The following is a 20,939-nucleotide window of genomic DNA, read 5'->3' as shown; positions in this document are numbered from 1 at the left end:
AGAGACCAAGCTTTGTTGTGGTACCATCCAAACCTCAAGCAGGTGTGAGTTGGTGGGAAGAGGTAGAGGGGTGTGCCTTAAGTCCTACTGATATTAGAGTATACATCAAGTGTTTTCCTTTGCCTACCTTAGATACTACTATAGAAAAGAGCACACATCCCACGTTGCAGCCCTTCTTGAGATTGGCTCATCCTCATTTTACTTTATATGGTTTCCTGAGAATTTCGTATACAATGTCAGGCTGATATCTAAGGCATTGTCTGCACTTTGCAAGCCAGGCCTGGGACATCTTGGAGAAAATCCAGTCTTTGCCAGATTGTGTGATCCTGGGTGCATTGTGTGACCCCCCACTGTGCATTATTTTCTCTATAGGTTTACTCGGGATCACCTAGAAATGACTCTGTTGGCAGTGTACATTATAACAAAATGCCTCAATCGTAAATGTTCTAACAGAGTTTGTTGTTGCTCCATGTATGATAAGCATGTTGCGTGAGTGCGAAGAGAGACAAAGTGTCACAGCAATAGATGTCACCTCCAGCTGGGGGACCGGGTCCCATTTTGGGAAGCAGTTATAGATACATTCATAGAATTTGTAAATTTTTTTTGCAGAGAAACGTGTCAGGTGCAGTCAGCGTGATCCAACTCTAAGGAAATAAACTAGAAAAAATCTCAAAGTAACCTGACAGTTTAGGGACACTAGTGTAAGCAGCAAAAATAATTGTCACGCCCTTCTCCTTAAAAAAGGGAATACATAATATATTAAACAGTGTTGTGCCCGGCATTTGTATAGAAACTGCATGTACAAGTCAATTCTGTTAGGAAAGATTTCCATTGATGTGTAATTTTCCTTCCAGTTGTGTACCCCCCAATTTTTTGCTACTGTTTAACACCATAGTCTGACTTATTGCACCTTTTCTGCAACATGTAACACGTGCACAATGTACCTTCCAGTACAGTGCACTTGGGTCTCTTAGTCATTTCCAAAGGCCCTAGATACTCTCAAAGGATTTTTTAGGAGATGTGCAGATGTGTCACGGATAGGGCTGGTGGCAGCTTATCTTTTCATATAATGTTAACCCTTTCCTGCCAGGTAAACCGTGATTACCGTGTTTGGCACGAATAGGTGGCCTGGCTCCAAAATGGCCATGCCAGGAGGTTCTTTGTCCTGTCCTTTGGCCATCTTGCCCTTCGTCTTCCCAGGTCGAGCCAACCCGGGTCAGTCCTTATTTGGGCATGCATTTTCCCACGAAACGCCAAGCTTTCGTGGGCTTCTGCATGCCTTGTGTGTGTGCCTCCAGGATGTGGGCTGGGGTGTCTGTCCCCAATACACATCCCGAGTACCAGAGAATCTGGAGTGCTGTGAATGCCTGGGACCACCATGGTCCATGATTGGTCCACTTATGGTATGCCTGAATGTGAGCAGATCTCCCATTGGGTCCTTTTTGTTTTGGCGCGAAGGAGATTCTGGATAAGAGAAGCCCCCAAACAGCCATACCATATCGATCTTTGGAGTTCTCACTGAACGAAGGATAGGATCCAAGTATGTTGAAGCTAAGAAGCCGAGTTGAGGAACCGCTGGTGGCCCGATGGAAGGTTTGGCACCCTGAGCCCGCTGTCGTCCCGTGCGACCCCTCTGCATCTGGTCGTCCTAGAAGGTCTGCGAAGACGCTTCAACCCATTGGAATAGTGGGACCAAATATTCTCGGCACCTTCACCAAAACCTGCAAGTAAGCCTTCTCAGAAGTGCCCCTGGGCCAACCAGTGGGCTGATCAGCTTACGCAGGACCTTTGCTCTGTCTCCGCCGCTGTTTCAAGGAGGCCTTTGAAACTTGGTATACTGCTAGCAGGGATGTCATTTAGGGGTCGCCAGAGGTCGTAACAGCAACCTCTGAGGTCTCCTTGCGACCTCTGTGGTCTCCCTTGCGACCTCTACAATAAATAAAAGTATTTATTTTTCTTTTTTTTGTTAAATGCAAGCTCCTGGGCTGTGGCCAGCGCCATGTGGCTCTGTTTGCTTCTGGAGTGGCTTGCTTTCTTGTTAAGGCCCCTTAAAAAAAGAAGAAAAATAAGAAAAGGAGTGGCACAAGTCTAACACTTTCAGCACTGACCCTAAATAAGAAAGATTAGGAATTACTAAATAATGTGTCTTTCTGGAACTCTATACGATAATTGCTAGACTCATTAAAGGTTTATTTCAGGCACACTTCAGGGGGTGAGTCACTGATTTAGTCTGTTCTTAAACGACTCAACTCAGCCTTTCATCCTTCGGAGGTCGATAAATGAGTATCAACACAGGTTGGGTAATATTAGGGTGTATATTTTTTCTACATAAAGCGCTTAAGCGTAAGTGCTATATAATAACATCATTATCATTTGGTCATGGACGTCTGTTTGCGTTCACAGTAATTTGGTAATGTAGGCCTATACCCATTGATCTTAACGATACATATGGCGATCCATTCTTGTATGAAATGTACATTGTATTGTATTGTATTTATTGTATTTATATAGCGTTTTACTCCAAAGCATCACATTATAGTGATATCGTAACCAGATTGTTTTTAGTGTACACTTCCTGTTTTGTGAACGGGTGAAAGGTCGCGTTCAATCGCTTCACGATATCACTTCGGGGTGGGGTCAAATGACATCACGTCCTGTGATGTCACCAGGGGTCAAGGGTGATGTGATGTCACTTCCGCTACCCCTGGCATTTTGGTGAAATGACGTCCCTGACTGCTAGCTCTGTGTTCACGGCACCCTCACACCGAATTTCGTACACTTGGCTTTCCAAGGTCTGAAGTGAGACGAGTGCGCCAGAACTGGAGCATATGAGGTTACTGTGTCGCCCAGCCGTAGTCACGATCTTTGCAGGTGCGCTGCATTTGGCCCCTCTTGCCCCTGAAGCCTGCTGCAATGAAACTGGCCTGATCCATTCATCAGGAGCGTAAATGTCGCCACTGTCCCGTTTGGGAATCATCGCTGTATCTTCGTCACTGAAAGCCACAGAGCCGCCAAATTGCTGCACTTGAACCTGCTGCCGTAGTTTGGGACGGAGTGTGCTGTGGGTCGGTAAGTAATCGCAACCCTAACCTGTGGCCCCTAATGCATTTATCCATTTTTACAAACGAGTGGCACCTGGGGGCCCCTCTCCTTTCCACTGCTAGTGCAAACTATTCCCAACTCTTGGAATCGACGCTGCCCTCAAGTGAAGACCCCCCTCGACTAGTGGGAACCTATTCATCATTGCCTCACCCACCTTCCTGAGCTGCTGGAGACCCTGAAGAGACCACGTTTTGCCCATTGGAACTACTGCGTGCGCTTACATTGCCTGTACTTTTGAGCATTAGGCTCCTCTTTTCCTAGGGATCGGACTGCCTCTTAGTTAGGAGTGTGTTGGATGTTGAAGGGGCTAAAGACTAGTTGCACTGCCTGTTTCCTTCCCCTTGTGGGCCCATTTTGTGCTTTAACCCTTTAGACCCCATTGGTCTTGTATGTATGTATTTTGAAAGTATTGTGTTGGTCTATATAGTATTACTGTGATTTGATTGTGTGTTTGAAACTGAAAGGCCTTGAAATACATGTATATGTATTTTTAATATATCTACACCTGACTGGGAGTGATTTGTAAGTGTCCTTTACTCTGTGTGCTCATTGAGGTCTTTCAGTCACCGTCACCCCTCCCGAGACCTAGTCTTGACCACTACCAAGCTACCTTGATGGGTCTGGATTATCCAGAAGGTTACCCTGAAACTAGGTTGGCCTCCTGAACCTCTTCCCACCAGGTCAGAGTTCAGAAATCCATTTTAACAAATACCAGCTGCCAGTGTGCACCCTTGATCCTCTTCTGTATCAGTGAATGGCCTCCTATTTTGTTTGTGCGGCCTTGCAAGCCCGTGTTGGCCAATGCTTGGAGATTAAATGTGAGCCCTGGCTGCCCAACAGTAAGGAACGAACAAAGAGCTGTTCCAATGTGATGTTCCTCTTTGGCAGGGACACTCTTTCATGAACTGAAAAACCTGAGGGCGGCAGGGCCTCAAGTTTTTCAATTCATGAAAGTGTGCCAACGTCAAATGTACAGTTTCTAAACATGCGTGGTGTGTTGCAAACTGATCAGGGAATCCTGGCCTCTTAAAGTTTCATCATGAAACATTAAGAGGCCAGGATTCGCATCAGTTTTGCAATGTGCCGCATGTGTTTACAAACTGTATATCTAACGTTGGCAGTGGCACATTCCCTTTGAGAAATCCTCCCCATGCCGTCCGCCACCTGGGATAGGGAGGCCACGCCACTTGACTTACCTCACGGCAGCTGAGGTCTCAGGTGGAGGTCGAGTTACGGTCAGACTCAGAGTCTGTCTCACTCTGTCTCCCTCGATAACACACCCTGTAGCAGAGTCACTGGAGTACGGGTTGCTGCCTGGCTTCTCCTTCATTGTGTAAAAACGAAGACTGAGGCTGCGCAGCAGTGCACTGTGCAGGCAGGCCACGTGCAGTTTTTTCCCCGGCCTGGGCACGTTCATTAAGCGCATGCGCGGGGCACTGCAGCAGAAGTTGCAGACAGTCTACTTTTGACTTTTGAAAGCTGACATCGTATTTTACACGCTGCAGATACTTGCCTGGTGTTCCAGGGCCAGCTAAACCACCTGTCCCTTCAAGATGGCCGAATTCAGTGGTGATCCTGTTAAAATCAAATTAGATCACATATGTTGTGGCGGTAATGAGGGATTACTAGTCCTCCCATCCCTTTCTAGATTATGAAAAACCTTTGTCTTTTCGTGAGGGTGACGCTAATCCCAATTAGGGTGCCGGTGGCACCCCTCAAACGAGGTGGATGTGAGAGGTGTGGTGCTTACATTTTGCACTTTGCGTAAACACATTTTGGAGAAATCTTTATTATATTTTGACCAGTTTGTCAGGGGCGAAATTAAGCTATTCTAATTGGCACCATTTGAGAATGGCCTTAAGTACTACCTTGTAGGAAGCCTGCATATGTTAATCTTCCCAATTTCAATGTCTCTCATTTTACTGTTCTAAGTGAGATAAAGGGCTCTGTTGGGTACATGTAACATGTGATTGACTTCTCTGCTTCTATACTGGTCTTTAAGAGGGACCTGTGTTGAATAATGGCCACCTGGGTGCATCACCTATTTACAGGGGCTGCTTTCCACATAGGTTTATGCTTTATAAAACTCATGCATTCATGCATTACACAATTCCTTGGCAGACATTTGATGGCTGTCAGAAGAACAGAAGGTTATCTAGGCACACCCAACATGTAACTGCCCCACCCCTAGCACAGTCTTGGAAGTACCAGCATCTATAATACTTGTGGAATATTATAAATCAGTTTCACTTTTACTGCCCGCAGAAAGATACATGGACGCACCCGACCCACCTGACCTGACACGCGACTGCCTCTACTCCCCCAGCTCCACCTTACAAAGACAGCATAAGAAATGCATGCATTTCAATATTATGCAACCCACCTCCAACTACCCGTGCTGCAGTTCCATTATCCCCTCCCCCCTTCTCTCTCCTGGCCGTGTATCGCCCCCTGTTTGTACGAGGCAGTGTGTGCTGGTTTTCCAAATATTGGACTATCTGAGTATTGTATAGTGACAGGAATATACAAAAGCGCTACAATATTGCCACAAGGGGAAAAAAAACATCTTTTGGGACTAGGCTTGTCTTTCAAGGTGAATAATTTGTTGTCAAAATGCTTCCAAAAATATCTCACAGGAGGCGATACAGAGTGTCGGCATGGCGACTAATGTGGCCAAGAAGGGACAGCAACGCTGACACAGTGGCCTGGCAACAAAACTGCACCCTCCCATTGACCGACCGAGGGAGTGGGGGCATCCATGGCAATGGCTCGCGCAGCTCTCCATGCAGAGGCGATGGAGCGCCTGCGGAGGGCCAAGGGTGGCACCACTGCAGTAGAAGGGAGGTGGAGGGCACACGGGTGCTGCTGGGGCACTGAATACAGCGGAAAGCAGTGGGTGAGGCACCTTGTGTGGCAGTGCATACATTGTAGCCAAGGGGTGAAGGCGGGAGGCAGGTCCGGCAATCGGGCATTGCCGCATTAGGGTGAAAGGAGTCGGAGGGGTGTGTGTTCTGGCATTAAATGCGCTTGATGTGGGAGAGAAAGGGTGTGTCTTCACATAGTGAGAGTAGTGGGGGGTGCAGTGAAATAGATGGGCTGTGTTTCATCACTGCATTCAAGTGTTAAAGGGAGCTAGGGTGCGTGTGTTCTGGGGGTGCTTTCTTTAGGCTTTTTGCATTATGTTGGGGATTGCGGGTGATCCAACAATGTATCCATTGGGGGAAGAACGTTATATGGCGTGTGTGCTGGCACTGCATGCATTGTGGAAAGAAAGGTGGGTTTTGTTGGGACACTGAATGCATTGGTAAAAATATGGTGTGGTCTGCCACTGCATGCAAGCAAGGAAGATAGAGCGATTGTGAATGGGGGCAATCAGCAATGCGCCCCCCCTTCCTCGCCACAGCCCTTAACCCAGGACTACAGCGACAAAGATAGCGGACGAAAAGGTGTCCGTGCTCTGGCACTGCGTGTACTGGGCAGCAGGGAGAACACCCGGCATACTCTGTCAATGCGAGCGAGGGCCGGGGGAGTTCTGGTCCTGGATTCAGTGAGGTGTTTTATGGCACAGCAGGGCAGGGTCGGACTGGGACAAGAAATAGGCCCGGACACCCAAAGAAAGTGGCCCACCCCTCGCCTCAAAAAAGTGTTCCACCCCTCACCTAACGACCCTTGACCTCTGATGACATCACCAGAAGTGATATCATTTGACCCCACCCCAAAGTGACATCCCGGGAAGCGATGAAACACAACCTTTCACCCCTTGACAAAACAGGAAGTGGCATCAAATAGCATTGTTCTTAAGTACATTATGAAAAATATGGTTATGATTTACATGGTTATGGTATACATTTCATACAAGAAATGATCACCATATGTATCATTATTACTTGTGTGCATAGATCCATATTGTCAAATTACTGTGAATGCAAGCAGACGTCAAGGCCAAATGATAATATGTTATTGTATAGCACTTACGCTTAAGCTCTTTTATATAGAACAAATATGCATACAATATCACTCCACCTGTGTTAGTACTCATTTATCGACCTAAGAAGAATGAAAGGCTGAGATCGCCTTGCTAGGATTCGAACCTGCAGATCACACACACATCTCAGCAGCAAGCGCTCAACCCACTGAGATATCATATCGGCTATAGTAAAATGAGCAATTATTCTGTAGTAGGTACCATTAAACTGGTAACTGAGATTTAACAGCAGACCAGTTAAGTTCATCTGCAAAATAGTTGTTTTTTTCAAATCTTTTTTTTTTTACATTTTATTTTTTCACACAGGCCCATGCGTGGGCAGAAACTGGCCCCCACTCCCTAGGGACAATTTCGGCCCAGCCACGGGCCGAGAGGCCAATCCAACCCTGCGACATGAATGAAACACACACACGTGGCATTGAGGAGAAGGCGCAAGAGACACATTCTGGGGGGCATAAAATCTATTATATCCCCCCACTTACAATTGTGGGGGGATTTGTCCCCCCATACCCCTCATTTCCTACGCCCATGACCACAGGTCATAGTGGAGGTTGGCAGGTGGTACAGCATTACAGTGCTGAAAGAGCATACATGGTGTGGGACAGCAGGTGCAAAGGACAGTGAGGGGCCCCTAGAGGAAACAGTAGGAAATGCATGTGTGCAGTGCAGTGAACATTGTAGCAGTGAAAGCCAACAGGGTGGTCCATCAGGGTATGGCAACGGTTTGCTGTGTATCTGGAAATGTCCGCAATAGTGTCTGCTAGGTATGACCAAGGTTCGAGGTATGGCAAGGGCTGAGAGGACCCTAAGGAAGACGAGAGGGGGATACAGGGAGGCTGGTAGGTGATTCGGCAGAGCAAGGTTAGTGAAGGAAAGAATGAGAGGAGGGAAACAGGGAGGATGATAGCAGACTGTAAAAAGGACTGACATACATTTGGTGTGTAGTAGAATGCAAAGTGTGAGAGAGTTAAGGCTGCACACCCGTCTGCATCGTGCATCCAGACAAGGCCAGACAAGGGCCTTAAATGGAGGCCTCATATGCGGGCCGGTAAGCCTGCTGGCCCTGGAGGAACTTCCTTAAGTGATTGCCATTGTCAAATCAGCAGTGGCCCAGGTGCCATAGAGCAGCCAGGCAGCTCAAGTATGTTGCGGTCTGTCAGGTGGCCATCTCGGTAGAGGGGAGATGAGCAGCCTTCTTGAGAAAGAGCACAGGATCCGTAGTTGCAATCTACCTGAGGGCATCAACCTCCTCCCACACTCAGCGAGTTTCAGGAGGGGCCTGATGCATGCCTCCTGATGTTGATGAAGGGGTGCAATCTGGATACTGCCCAGAGGGTAGTTGGTAAAGTAATTAAACGCAATAGTTCAAGGATATTTGGTTTAAGCACATAGGGAGCAATGTGTCATAAAATGTCACTAGGGGCCTTCAGAGAAGGACCAGGGGGACAGAACCACAATGTACCTTGTGCTTTTATTTTATTGCTCGACAGTGTAGTGGCGGTTTCAGGGCACTTTGCAGCTCCTGCAACAGAGTTCAAGATGGGTGACAGCTGCGGGTCTCAGGCGGTCAGGCAGTTTGGCGAGCGAGACTGGATGGAGGACTGCAGGCTGGCCTTCACAGTGATTCGGGTCAGAAATCATCTCAGTGCTGGTTGGGGGCTCAGAAGCACTGGTTGAGGAATCTCGGATGATGTTTGTGACTGCAGCGTGACAACAGTCAGTGGTGGAGTCAGTTGCAGCTCGAGGGGCTCGACTGGCTCAAAAAATGTCCTGTAAGTCGGATGCTGCTTGATGCTTGTCGATGCGCTCCTCCTAGCTTCTTCACTGGGCTTGTGTTGTCCTTTAAGGAAGACAGCACAAAGCTAAGGAGAGTGTTGCTGGCAACGCCCTTGTCCTTCCTTTGTTCAGAGACTCTCTGGTAAGCTTGCTTGCAGACCCTAGCAGGGTACACTGTGTTCTGGCTCGATACCGGTTCTGGAGCAGCTTGGAGGGTCCTCTGGATTCAGTATCTCTCTCCGTTCTATGGGAGATGTTTAGCAGAGGGATATTTGTTCCCTCTTGGAAATCCTGGCCTTCCTTCAATGGCGGAAGCTGTAAGGCCGACTGTACCTTTAGCCAGGATCCAAATTAGTTCTTCTTGTTACTCATTGCAAAGTCTTCAGATGATCTATCAGAAGAGGGGCTCAGCCCTCTTTTAAAGCCAAATGGGCTCCAGTGATTGGTGTAGGATAGGCCAACCTTAATAAACCAATCCTGGGTTCCCACCAACAATCTTCTGTTATGCGTGAGGTCATAATCAGAGTGCTTTGCAAAAGGAAAGGTAGAGGGGTGAAAACATGTACTACTAAGTCCCACCAATCTTCCTGTCTGTTGTGGATCAAAGGGTCTCTCTGGTTAATTGAGCTCATTGTTGCTCCTGATTAAAGGCAGGTCTCCCTTGAAGTTGTGGTGAGAACAGACTTTCTGTCTCCATCAAATCACATTCTTCTACCCTCTGAATGGGTCCCCCTGCAGGGGTTGCCTACTGTAAGCACACGTACCAGACATGACAGCTCACTGTCATTGATACTAAGATGTGGGAGCTGGCTTCAGGTTGACACAGATGTATATCAAAGGTGTTGGGTTTCCTGTCTTTTGTAAGCCCTGTGACCAGGCCTCTGAGGCCTGCTTACATTAACTCTCATCAGTACCTGTCACTGCCACCAACAGGGCCAGCAAAGGATAGGGCACATCTATGATGCCTTTTTATTTAATTAAGCTGGCCATGGCAGGAGGAAGATTTTGCCATCCCTTTTGAGATGGCTTGATGTACTCCTGGGTGTCACATTCCAACTAAATGGGACAGGGAGGACTGCGCCTGTAGGCTCTGTCCTCCCAGAGTTCACAGGCGATGTGTATGTCATGATGTAAGCATAGGAAAATGTGTGCAGATTAGCCCCACACATTTTACAGAGGTTGATCTACATCATTCAATTTTAAAAAAGCCCAGGTGAGCGCACACCCACTGTGCGGATCGTTGAATTACACACATTGGGTTTGACCAATCACTCGAGGTGGAAGCACGATCACTGTTATTTACACAGTATAACCTCTAAAAAGCTTTGAAAGGAGTGATTATTTCTCCCTGTCCACCTTGCTTCTATCGCTTCAGTTATAAGTCCTGCTAACACTTGGACCCAGAAACTGCTTAGCTATTCTTTGTCACGTGCACCTCTAATTACATATTAAAATGGATAGTGCAATATCTCCCTTGTGGAAGCTCCAAAGAAATAACTAAATCGCAAAGCATCTGCAATTTGTTATGAAACTCTCAAATGTGAGATTAGATATGTCTGATCGGGCTCCTTCAATGTACTTTTGCAGAGGTTATAATTTTTAACTAGATTATAGTCACCCCAAATAAAAAAAATACACTTAGTGGCTCATTTTTAGGTCCACAGAGTGTGAATTGAAGTGCTAAAGACAGGTGTACAGGAATGCGGTAAATTCCCCAAAGACCACTCTTGAAGACTCCATTTCTCAAATCACAGCAAAATGAAGACAGAGGAAGCCTCTCAAACCTACAGTAAAGTTGAATTACTCTGCATGTTTAAAAGCATGGCTGCCAGTGGGAAGTACAGGACGGTCAACTTAGGGATTGGTGGTTCTGCGTCACGTGTCTCGAGATGTGCTTCAGTATAGACTTTAGAAGTTGGATCTACTTTTTGGGATTAAATGCCACAGAATTCATGGGGCACATTGGCACATACTATTCACAACACAATCAACCTCTAAGTTACAAGGGGCATCCCTGCAAGTAACACGTTAGAGGATACAGGGCTTCCTAAAAGGTTTGGTGGTATCTTGGTTGTAAATCTGCTGAGATACCACCAAATGGATTTGCCGTTACTGCCACTTGGTCTCGTGGAATTTCCGCCAGTTTACAAGCGGCGGTATGGCAGTGCTAGTCACCATTTATGGTGTCCATAGGACACCATGGGGATTTCGGCAGAATTACCGCTGGTGGTAATACCACCTAACTTGCCGTTTTTTGGCAATAAGGTGGAGGAATCACCTCCAGCATTTTGCTGGAGGTTTTTCCTCCACTTTACCTCCAACCCCCTAGTTCAGTGGTGCGGTAATGCGGAAGTAATGTAGTGGGAACTCTGTTACAACTGCACCATCTCCGTTTCTGGTCACGCCGCCAAACTCTTCATTAGGCCCATAGTTCTGTACTGTAATTTCAGACAAGTGCAACAGTAGATGTGTGAGCCATATTGATTTGCATTTTCCAGTACCACTATGAGCTTGTGAATTCCCATACTGAACACAGAAACAGTCTGCATTTCTCTATGAACCCCTCTCCACATTCCGCCACAACTTCAATTTCTTCAAGATTTATTTTGAGCTGATGTTGCCCTCACTTTGCTGTCCTATGCCACCCCTTGACACGGGACGGAGGGGCTGGGGGCATCGGCCCATGGCTTTCGACCCATCAATGGTGCATGATCATGCAGCACTGCAATGCCTTCCCTGGGAAGTGCGATGAACACCCTCGAGTTCTGAACAGACTATTTGCCAAGACCTGATCTGATCAGACAACACCACCCTCTAAAGAGAGACCAGCAGGATGCAAAGCACGCCGTGGTCCATGCCACACATATAACTTGAATTTGCCTTTAAGCCAATGTCCGCACATCAAAAGCCGGCCAAGAAATGGAAGAGACCTCAGTAGCCAAGAAAGACAGTGATCAGAGAGGCCAAGAAAATAGGAGTGCCTCCAGTGAAGAACAACGACCTCTTCGCTACACTGGGAAAGCGACTTCACGCCACTCTCCTGTAAGACGCGTCTCTTTCATGACAGCAATTCACATTTTCCATTTGTATTGCCATCGGAAGGGTTTGATACCTCATGGTTAATACTCATTCCTGTTAGGAGTGCCTCATTCATACTCTTTGGCATTGAAAGCATTTGCTGCTGCACTGGGCTACACTGATCTCCATCGTGTTCTTCCCATGTATGAGGGCCATGAGATTAACATGCTGTATTTTGTTCTCAGACATCGCCTTGGAATGACACCATAGAGTCGGAAGAAATGTCAACGGCCAGGCCATCCTTCATACAATCTTTATGACGGGGTTGAGGGGCATTTCTTTTTTTTATTTTGTTTTATTTATTAAGTACATGTGGTTGTATAAAGATGTTTTTACACTGGAATTATAAAATACAATACATCCATTTTTATAGAAAACCAAAAAATATGAATAAAAACACCTATAATTTTACTTTTAAGATTGAGATGCATGTTGTTAAATCCATATAAAAAATTAAATGTATAACATTTCATTCGAGGCGCATTAACTGTTATTATGGATCAGCCGATAACGTGTTTCACTTGACATGATTGCAAAACTTTTGCTAACCAGTACTTATTATGTACAATCTAAGAGTTCCAACATTTCTTTTGCCTTGAGCCATACGTGATACGGCGCGGATGCCGCAACAAGCGGCTCAGCCGCATGTAGCATGCTCCAAAATTGATCTGTCTCATGGGACATGCATTTGGCATAACCTTTGGCATAGAATTTACTTAATAGCATACAATGTATCACTAGGTGTCGTACTGTCTCCACTTCGCGCTTACATAAAATACGAATGCGCTCGTCGAGAGGAATGCCTTTCCACGCAGGCGTACTGGATAACACCGGAAGAATATCAAGGCGCAATTACATGTTAAAACCTATCAGAAGCAGGTATGCACATTTTCACAAGATACTGCCGAGGCGTAGGCAGAGTATTCGCGCATTCCCGTCAGCTGGGCCATAGAAAGCACAGGAGCATGATCCTGGGTCTTCGCCCCCAATTTACTTAAAAACCCAGGAACCTCTAGCTCTGATGTACAAGTTAAAGAGAAATCACGACAAAGCGAGAGCACCAGGCTCTCCATATCCTTAAACGATTGCTATGGGGGTAACGCTTCGAATGGGTCACCGTGCAATGCAAGAGTGAATCATTCTTACTCCCCTTAAAGGTACTGCAAGGCCACAATCTACAAATAGACATAGTGCACAGAGATTGCAGTGATTGGAGGCCTAGTTCTAATCGTATGCCCTCCAACGCTACCAAACCTGGTAAGCCTGATAGGGATCTTAATATGTTTGCCTCCAACCTTGCTAACCAGCGGATTTGGGTAATACCTCAAGCGCATGCATTATTCCCGGTATTATAGAGGCCTTATAGGCCATTAGCTTTGTGGAAGAACAATCCGCATTAAAATCCCCAGTTAGGATAATACCCTCCTTACAGTTCTGAGAGGACCACAAGTAAATAATGTCATGGACTACTTCTATAAGGTCCTTGGTGGAACTACCACCCGGAGGAGTGGTCACTAGTGTGCCTCCAAAATCAGGGGGGAGCTTGGTAACACAGCAGCTAAACAAGTTTCATGTTCCCTTGCTCCTTCAAACAGGGTTAATGAGTATTCAATCCTAGCTCCAATACAGAGCCCACCCTTTAGGGCATCCAGCAAATGGAAGAGGTGAAAGGCAAACAAAAACATAGTAAAACCATCCAAGATAAATGAGGATGTTAGCCAAATCTCTTGGAGTAAAAAAAGACTGGATAACCAAAGTTCCTGTCGACCCAAGGTATTAATCAGAAAGGAGCGATGGCCCAGTGTATTCCATGATCGAGCAGAGAAGGGTTTAACCATAGGGAGTATTTGGTCCCTCCAAAAGCTCGCCCACCCTTCGCCAACTACCCTGCATCCTGGGATGCATAAGGATTTCCCCATCCCAATCGTGATCGGGGTGCTGGGATTGTTGTGTTTTCAATAATGGACAACCGAACCAAAATTTCCCACAGCCCTAGGTCGGATAGATGTTTCTCCAACATTCACTCTGGGATAAAAGATCAGCACTTCAAAACTCAGCTCATATAACACATGTGCATGATTACAAATGCATTCGGCAATCAAGGGGGTTGCAAAAGCAACCAAAGCCCAGTTATTTTGGCTAGAGTACACCGATAAGTCAAGTCTTTCAATGTCATCAGATGAAATCATGTTGAAGTCCGGGACTAAGTGCAACAATTCTGATAGCCAAGAGCGATTAATAAACAGGATAGCCTGTTGTTGGTGTCATCTCCACTATTTTTATATATTTAGAGGAGCGAGCTTGTATGGTCGTGGCCTTAGCTTCAATAGGAGGGCACAATGAAGCAACACGTGTGAGCCAAAGGGAACGATTGTGCAGTGTCACTTCATCTTCTGATCCCTGCTGTATATACGTTTTACAGGAGGGGGCGTGGGGGCAGTTGAAGCCCGCACAAGCATTGGCTCCATTGGCTGCCAAGGAAGCAACTACTGGGAACGGGCAGGTAATTAACTGGGAGATTTTGAGACAACACAGTAGAAGCAGCCGGTAAATGGCTTTGTTGTTGCACAAAGTTGGAGGCTCCACAGGCATGCACCTGTGTTTATGATTTGAACAGGGAATTGAAGTGAACACAGGTAAAACATTCACGGTGGTGGTGTCAGATTGATGGTGGTGTATATTTGAGTTTAGAGGTTCAGGGTAGGACGAAAGGACGCATTTATCCAACGGGCCCCGGGGGGCAACTTGTCTAATGGTTCCGTCCCCCATGTTGTTATTTATTATATAATGGCCTCCAGCAGTGACCTTCTTCTGCCAGGCTGAGAGTTTCCTTGATTTGTTTTTAGTACCTGCTAAGGAGTTAGTAAATTCCACCGGTTTGCTGCGTCGTGAAGAATAGTCATGTTGGATTCGCTCATCACGTCTGCTTCTGGGCCTAGAGGCAGAACTAGCCAGTGGGGATTCCTCGACGCTAATGGCTTAATGAGCTTGCTCATTTGCAGCCACGGGGACTCTCAGAGTTTCACACTGAGTGGCTGCAACGTTGGCGAAGGTGGACTGTATCATGCAGCGAATACTGACAGGATCGATTATCAGTGATGATGCAACATTTGGCTACATGCACAAAGAGCTACATGATGTCATTTGCTTGCTAGATGTTAGGTTGATGGTCGGACCGTAGTTAGTATTTGGAAGTTTTCCGGCAGTTCAACCTGGATGCAATAATAGTATCAACAACCAGGGCCAAAATGTGATTGGTTTCAAGTTGCTCTCAGCCATTTTGGTACACAATAGGAATAGCACAACCATTTTAGAAGCAAAAGTGTTAGAACAGAGCAATGTTTTGCATGTCGTGCTGCGGGGTGCAACTGGAAATTGTGGTATCTACCTCTGTGTCACTTTCAGATGAAGAAAGGTCTGATGGTGATACTAAATTCTCCAAGTCTGGATTTGCTGATAAATTTGTGCCAATAATGTTATCGTAGTTGGGACTACCGGGTGCAATTGATTTGCGTGTCAGGCTCAGGCACAGATTGAGCATGGATTTGTTGTTATCAATCATCAGGGAACTATGAAGAGTACTTTCCGTGGTGGAATTGTTAAGCCTATTTCTTGCGCTTGCTATCGGTGAGGCATTCTCGATCAAATTTGTGCCATTTTCGGAGGCTGCAACCCTATTCTAAAAAAAAAGCAGTATGTGTAGGCAGAGTTCCTCTTCGCTAAATCTGCCTCCTGTTTCCATTTCCCTGCATGCAGCAGGCTCCCCAGCCCGCCCTGCTGGCGTCTGGTTCTATGATTAGATTGCATCGGTGCCCAAAAATGGCCTTCCCGTTCCAGGCGTCCATGTTCTGTAACTACCATACCAGCTCCGTCCTGGATTCTAGGTCTAGCGGGACTGCCTGCTGATATCTTACCCCTTGCTGTAGGTGCTTTATCTTTAGCCTTTGCCGGGCCTGATAACGCCTGGAAATATTGCCTGGATAGATGCTGCTAGTAGCCCCACTAGCCTTGCTATCGTCCTCAGTGATACTGTGCTGTTGTCCAGACAACTTCTGATCTCTCTCTTTATGTCTCTCACTTTCCTGGCTGGTAGATCTAGAGTAGCTGTCCTGGTGTCTATGACAAAACCGAGAAATTCTATCCTCGTCAGGATTGTGTCAAACATTTCCATGTGCACGCGGATGCCTAGCGACGATAGGAGAGTCTGCACCCATCTCGTCTGGTAAAAAAGCTTTTCTCTGCTGTCTGCCTTGAAAAGAATATCGTCCAGATAGATAATCATCTGGATCCCTTTCTCCCTGATCGCTGCTGCTATCGGTCTCATTATCTCATTATATGCATTTTCTTTTTCATTTTCCGCTTTGCGGCATGTCCGCAGCATGTGCAGGTGAGTTAATTGCTCCTTTTCATTACCAGAGCTTATTATTCAAGCTCTGGCTCATTCGATCGTGAATAGTCAGGCAGCTCCACCCCTCCAAGGGTGGCGGCCACCGTGCACTCCCGATCCGTCAATAGGCATTGACGGTCTTAATGTGTGGCTCACACAGCCATTGGCTAGAGTAATTTCTCCACCTACCCAAGGGTGGTGGCGCCTGTTTCCTCAGGCTCCGCCTCCTCATCGGAGTTAGGTGGAGGTCGCTGAGCCCCTGGGCATGCCGATAATACGACATGGGCCGCACTACCTCCTGCCACAAATGACGTATGAGAATCTTCTACCTACAATTTACAAAAGGTCGCTATACATTATTTAACCTCAGCGTTCTCTCAGGTATATATGCTGCGCGCATTAGTTCTTGTACATTACATAATTAAACCCTTTTACTCGTTTTGCATATCGCAGCTGAAATATAGGGTACTTATCTGCTTAAAGAGCAGGAAAAGAAGAGAAGGAAGGCAGGAACATGAATCACTATGAACACGTCATAGTGCTCAGAAAGGACTACAGAGAGGACTAGATTGAAGGGAAATGTAGTTTTCATAAAAAGAAAAATATATTTATTTTTTTCAAATTTGGGAAAGAGTTGATTGTGTTGAAACTGCTGTAGACAGGGATAAATAAGAAGTTGAAGCATAATGCTCGCCTCCGGTCTTGACATAGAATCCATGATGCAGGCCAACAATAACAGTCTCAAGGGGCTCATTGGAGTGACGTCAGTCGTCAACCCTATAGATGATTGTTACTTGATCTCACCTCCAAATATCCGAGGATGAGGCCCCAGTGCCTTGTCCCGCTCACCTCACGTAGATGCGCACAAGCAGATGGGCGCACATGGCCCTTAAAAAGTGCTTCCCAATTGAGGGCAGAGCAAAGTGCTGGAGCTCCTATCTTCAGCACAGTTTAGATGTATTGCAACAGCCGAAGGAAACATTTCTGTTAAATCAATATCTTCAAATAAACAGAAACAAAACAAAGAAACTGTTAATTTCTATGTGTGTCGCTCATTCAGGTGGGCGGAGCAGACCTGCTGGGAATGCAAAAAGGACACTTCAATTGAAATTATTAAAAACATGACTATACAGTTCTTACCAAAGCAGAGGAAGCAGATCCTTCAACCCGCAGCACGCCAGAGTTTTCAGACTACAACTCCCATCAGGCCTCCCCTTTCAATATCCTTGGTTGGATTGACTGATGTAGTACATTTTGGCAAAGAGTTGCAGAGACATGGAAATTAAACATATTTTGTATGGTTATCCAGAGACGGCTATTCGTTTTAAACTTTTTAGATTATTTAAGATTCAAGATAGGTCTCTCCTACTATTTCTCTGTAAATAATTGTACATCAATTCTTGACGCCCATCTAAATCAGGTTAGAGAATCAGCTTTGTGTGTGTGTCAGCTGTCCAGGATTCACATCATGCCACATGTCACATGTAACGGCCATTTCTCCACCATCATCATGTACATCTAGTACCCCTCTGTACAGCGCAGACTAAGCCATACCACCACTCCCCTGTAGCAATCCCTCTTGAACCAGGACACAGACAACCATTCAAATGCCTTGCTCTGTATTTTAAAGGCTGTAGACACTGCTAGCCCATTACAGCGTTGTAGCGATCGATATTATTATTGACTTAACGACCTCTAGAGCTACTGTGCTCCTAGACTAAAGCCTCTTTTCATTGTGCACACTTTATTTGCGTGATTCACTACTCTGCACAGCGCTTCCATTTGCCACCCAATGCTGGGCGCTCCTCCCTGCTTTGTGATTGCACACACCGTATTTAGCACTTGCTCAGGAAGATGCCAATCTGAGTAATCAAGAAATCAGACAGGTGCAGTGAACCTGGGGGCTAGACAAGTGCATTTATTTATTTATTTATTTAGTTCAAAGAACTTTTACAAACACAACACATTAAAATTACAAACAGCATATAACATAATATAAGATTAAAATTAGATCCAATCAAGTCCTACAACAAATACAGGTGGTAGATACAAATGCAGTTACAAATACCAATCTGAGTACAAGTGCAAGTATAAATACACATAAGAGATAACCTGGCAGGCTACAGAGTACAGATTGTGAAAAACATTACAAATTGACACTTTGGCATCTAAGACCACTATATCTAAGACTAACCCATCGTCATGCCCCAGTTACAGTGTATACCATAAAAGCATTAAACCAAGTGTATAACACACTATGGGTTCCCCTAGTTAAAACACCTAAAATCTAATCTCATCTACTCGTTGAGATTGTTTCCAAGTCTGCGAGAATCCCCTATGCGGCCTATCAATAAATACATACATATTAAACTAGTGTGGGGCAGTACAGGGGTATTTATTTATGTATTTAATTATTTTTCCCTCCTTAATGCACTACATTGTGATGCACATTTGCTTCAGAGTGAGGAGTTTGGACGGGGAGCAAGGGGGGACAGGGGAGGGGAGGACAGGGAAATTAAGATTCTGAATACTCGCTTAAAGTTAATTTACAAAAATAAAAAATGAATGTAAACAAAATGAAAATCAGGGCATGTGAATGCCGCTGCTAAAAACGTGGTTTTCAGCATTCCCTTTTTTCTTTAGGTTAGGGTTACCCCCCCCCTTGCACCCACTTCAACTTGCCCCACCTATACCCCTGTCCATGTCCCATTGTATAGGGGGTGATAGTGAATGGCACTGCCACTCTTTTTACAGGCGTTATTACTCTATACCCTCATGGCCCCAATGTCAAGTTAAATAGAAAACATGTCCAAGTAGAAAGAAGCAAACTCCAGAGGAGTCAGAGCCAAGACAGCATATCCTCCTCTAAAGACAGTCGTAAGATAGAATGCCGTGCACCCCTCTGTTCAGGAGCTCCAGCCGCGTCCAACCAACTTTCCTGCAAAAAAACTCTTTAAAGACTCACCCATTTGCAAATCCTGATTAACCTGCCACTGTTTCCTTGTGATCTTCTTGTCGAGTCTCCTCCTGAAACTGCCTTGGTAGTGTGCTTGGAGATCTTTAACCCCCTATATATCGAGACATACATTTCAGGAGAGGGACCACTGTAATCCTCCTTCTGCCCTGAGAATGCCCAGGTGACCGGTGGTGGGAGAAGGTCCATGTGGGCCCATTGGATTCTAGAATTTGTAAACCGGGCGACTGGATGGGTTTCACAGATTACATACACCCAAACGGTTACTCACTCTGACAAATGGCCAAAATTGACCTATTTTTTTCTTTTTTCAATATGCATGAAATATTTCTACTAAACTACAACTGTGTGCCCTGATGCCTGCAGGCTTTGGCGCAATACAAATAAATCAATGGAGGACATATGCTACCACCCTCATAATACAGCTATGAAACGTAGTTGGGAATTCTGAACCAATCTTATAATGAATACATCAATTACACGAGGACAAGTACACACACAAGGGAGGCAAGAAAAAATAGGGGGGTCTACCAAACAAGAACAGTTCATTAATTGCCCCCACGCTAGATCATATTCCTCTGCCAATCTTTTCTTTGAGTAAGACCCCTTCTCCCTCACTGACATAGAAACCATGCCCTGCAACCAGTCTTCAAGTTGTGATCTATGACTAGTTTTCCTCATTGACAAAAACCTGTCTCCATGTGACAAACCGGGCTGTGTAATTCTATTTCTCGAGGAAGTAAGATAAATGTAGTCCGCTAGAATCTTCCCACCACCATTTTAAATCTTCCTAAAAACGACTTTCCAAAATGGTTGCAACTCTGGCCATTTTACAAGACAACGTATGGACATCAAAGCAAAAATCGTCAGAAATGCAATGCTCAGTGTTTTTGTCAGAATCTTTTCGTCATGTTGTCTGATTTTCCTTCACTATCAGTGGGGGTTCTTCTGGACCCAAACTCCAGAAGACTGAAGCTGTAGTCCAAGCATAAACTATCTAGTCACAAACATTATGTTACGTTAGAAATATTTTACACAGCGACAAGACTCTGAGAAATGAAAATGTACATGCACACACCTGTCTGTTCTATGATTTCCGCTCATTAATGGATTATGCGAGGATCTATGGTGTAGAGGATTACAGGGAATTTTTGTTATCCCCTAGACAGTATTGCAGATGGGATTTTCACAATCACTTGCCAAAGTTGTAATTGTCCCATTTAAAAACATGAAATAATTCAATAAAAATGGATTAACTATATATACAGCCCAGTGACTCATGCAGCACTAAATGAAATAAAAATGCCCAATTACTCAAAGATCTGGCTTGGCTCTTTCAATGCTATGAGAAGCTCTGCTGCTCGGCTTTCATGGCAATCTCAGGGGCCTGTCACAGCCCTGCTATTCAGCTTCCAATTTACTATTAGGGGCCAATTCACATCCCTGCTATTCGGCTTCCAATGTACTCTCGGGGGTCTATGACAGCCCTGTTTCTTGGCCTCCATCGCATTCACAGGGGCTAATTCACAGCCCTGCTATTCAGCTTCCAATGTACTCTCAGGGGCCTAGCCACAACCCTGCTACTCGGCTTCCATCGCACTCAAAGGGGAAGATTCACAGCTCTGCTATTCAGATTC

The sequence above is a fragment of the Ambystoma mexicanum genome, chromosome 9, assembly GCF_040938575.1.
Source record: "Ambystoma mexicanum isolate Mex_15411 chromosome 9, UKY_AmexF1_1, whole genome shotgun sequence".
Lineage (NCBI taxonomy): Eukaryota > Metazoa > Chordata > Amphibia > Caudata > Ambystomatidae > Ambystoma > Ambystoma mexicanum.
Note: the sequence above shows the minus strand (reverse complement) of the source record.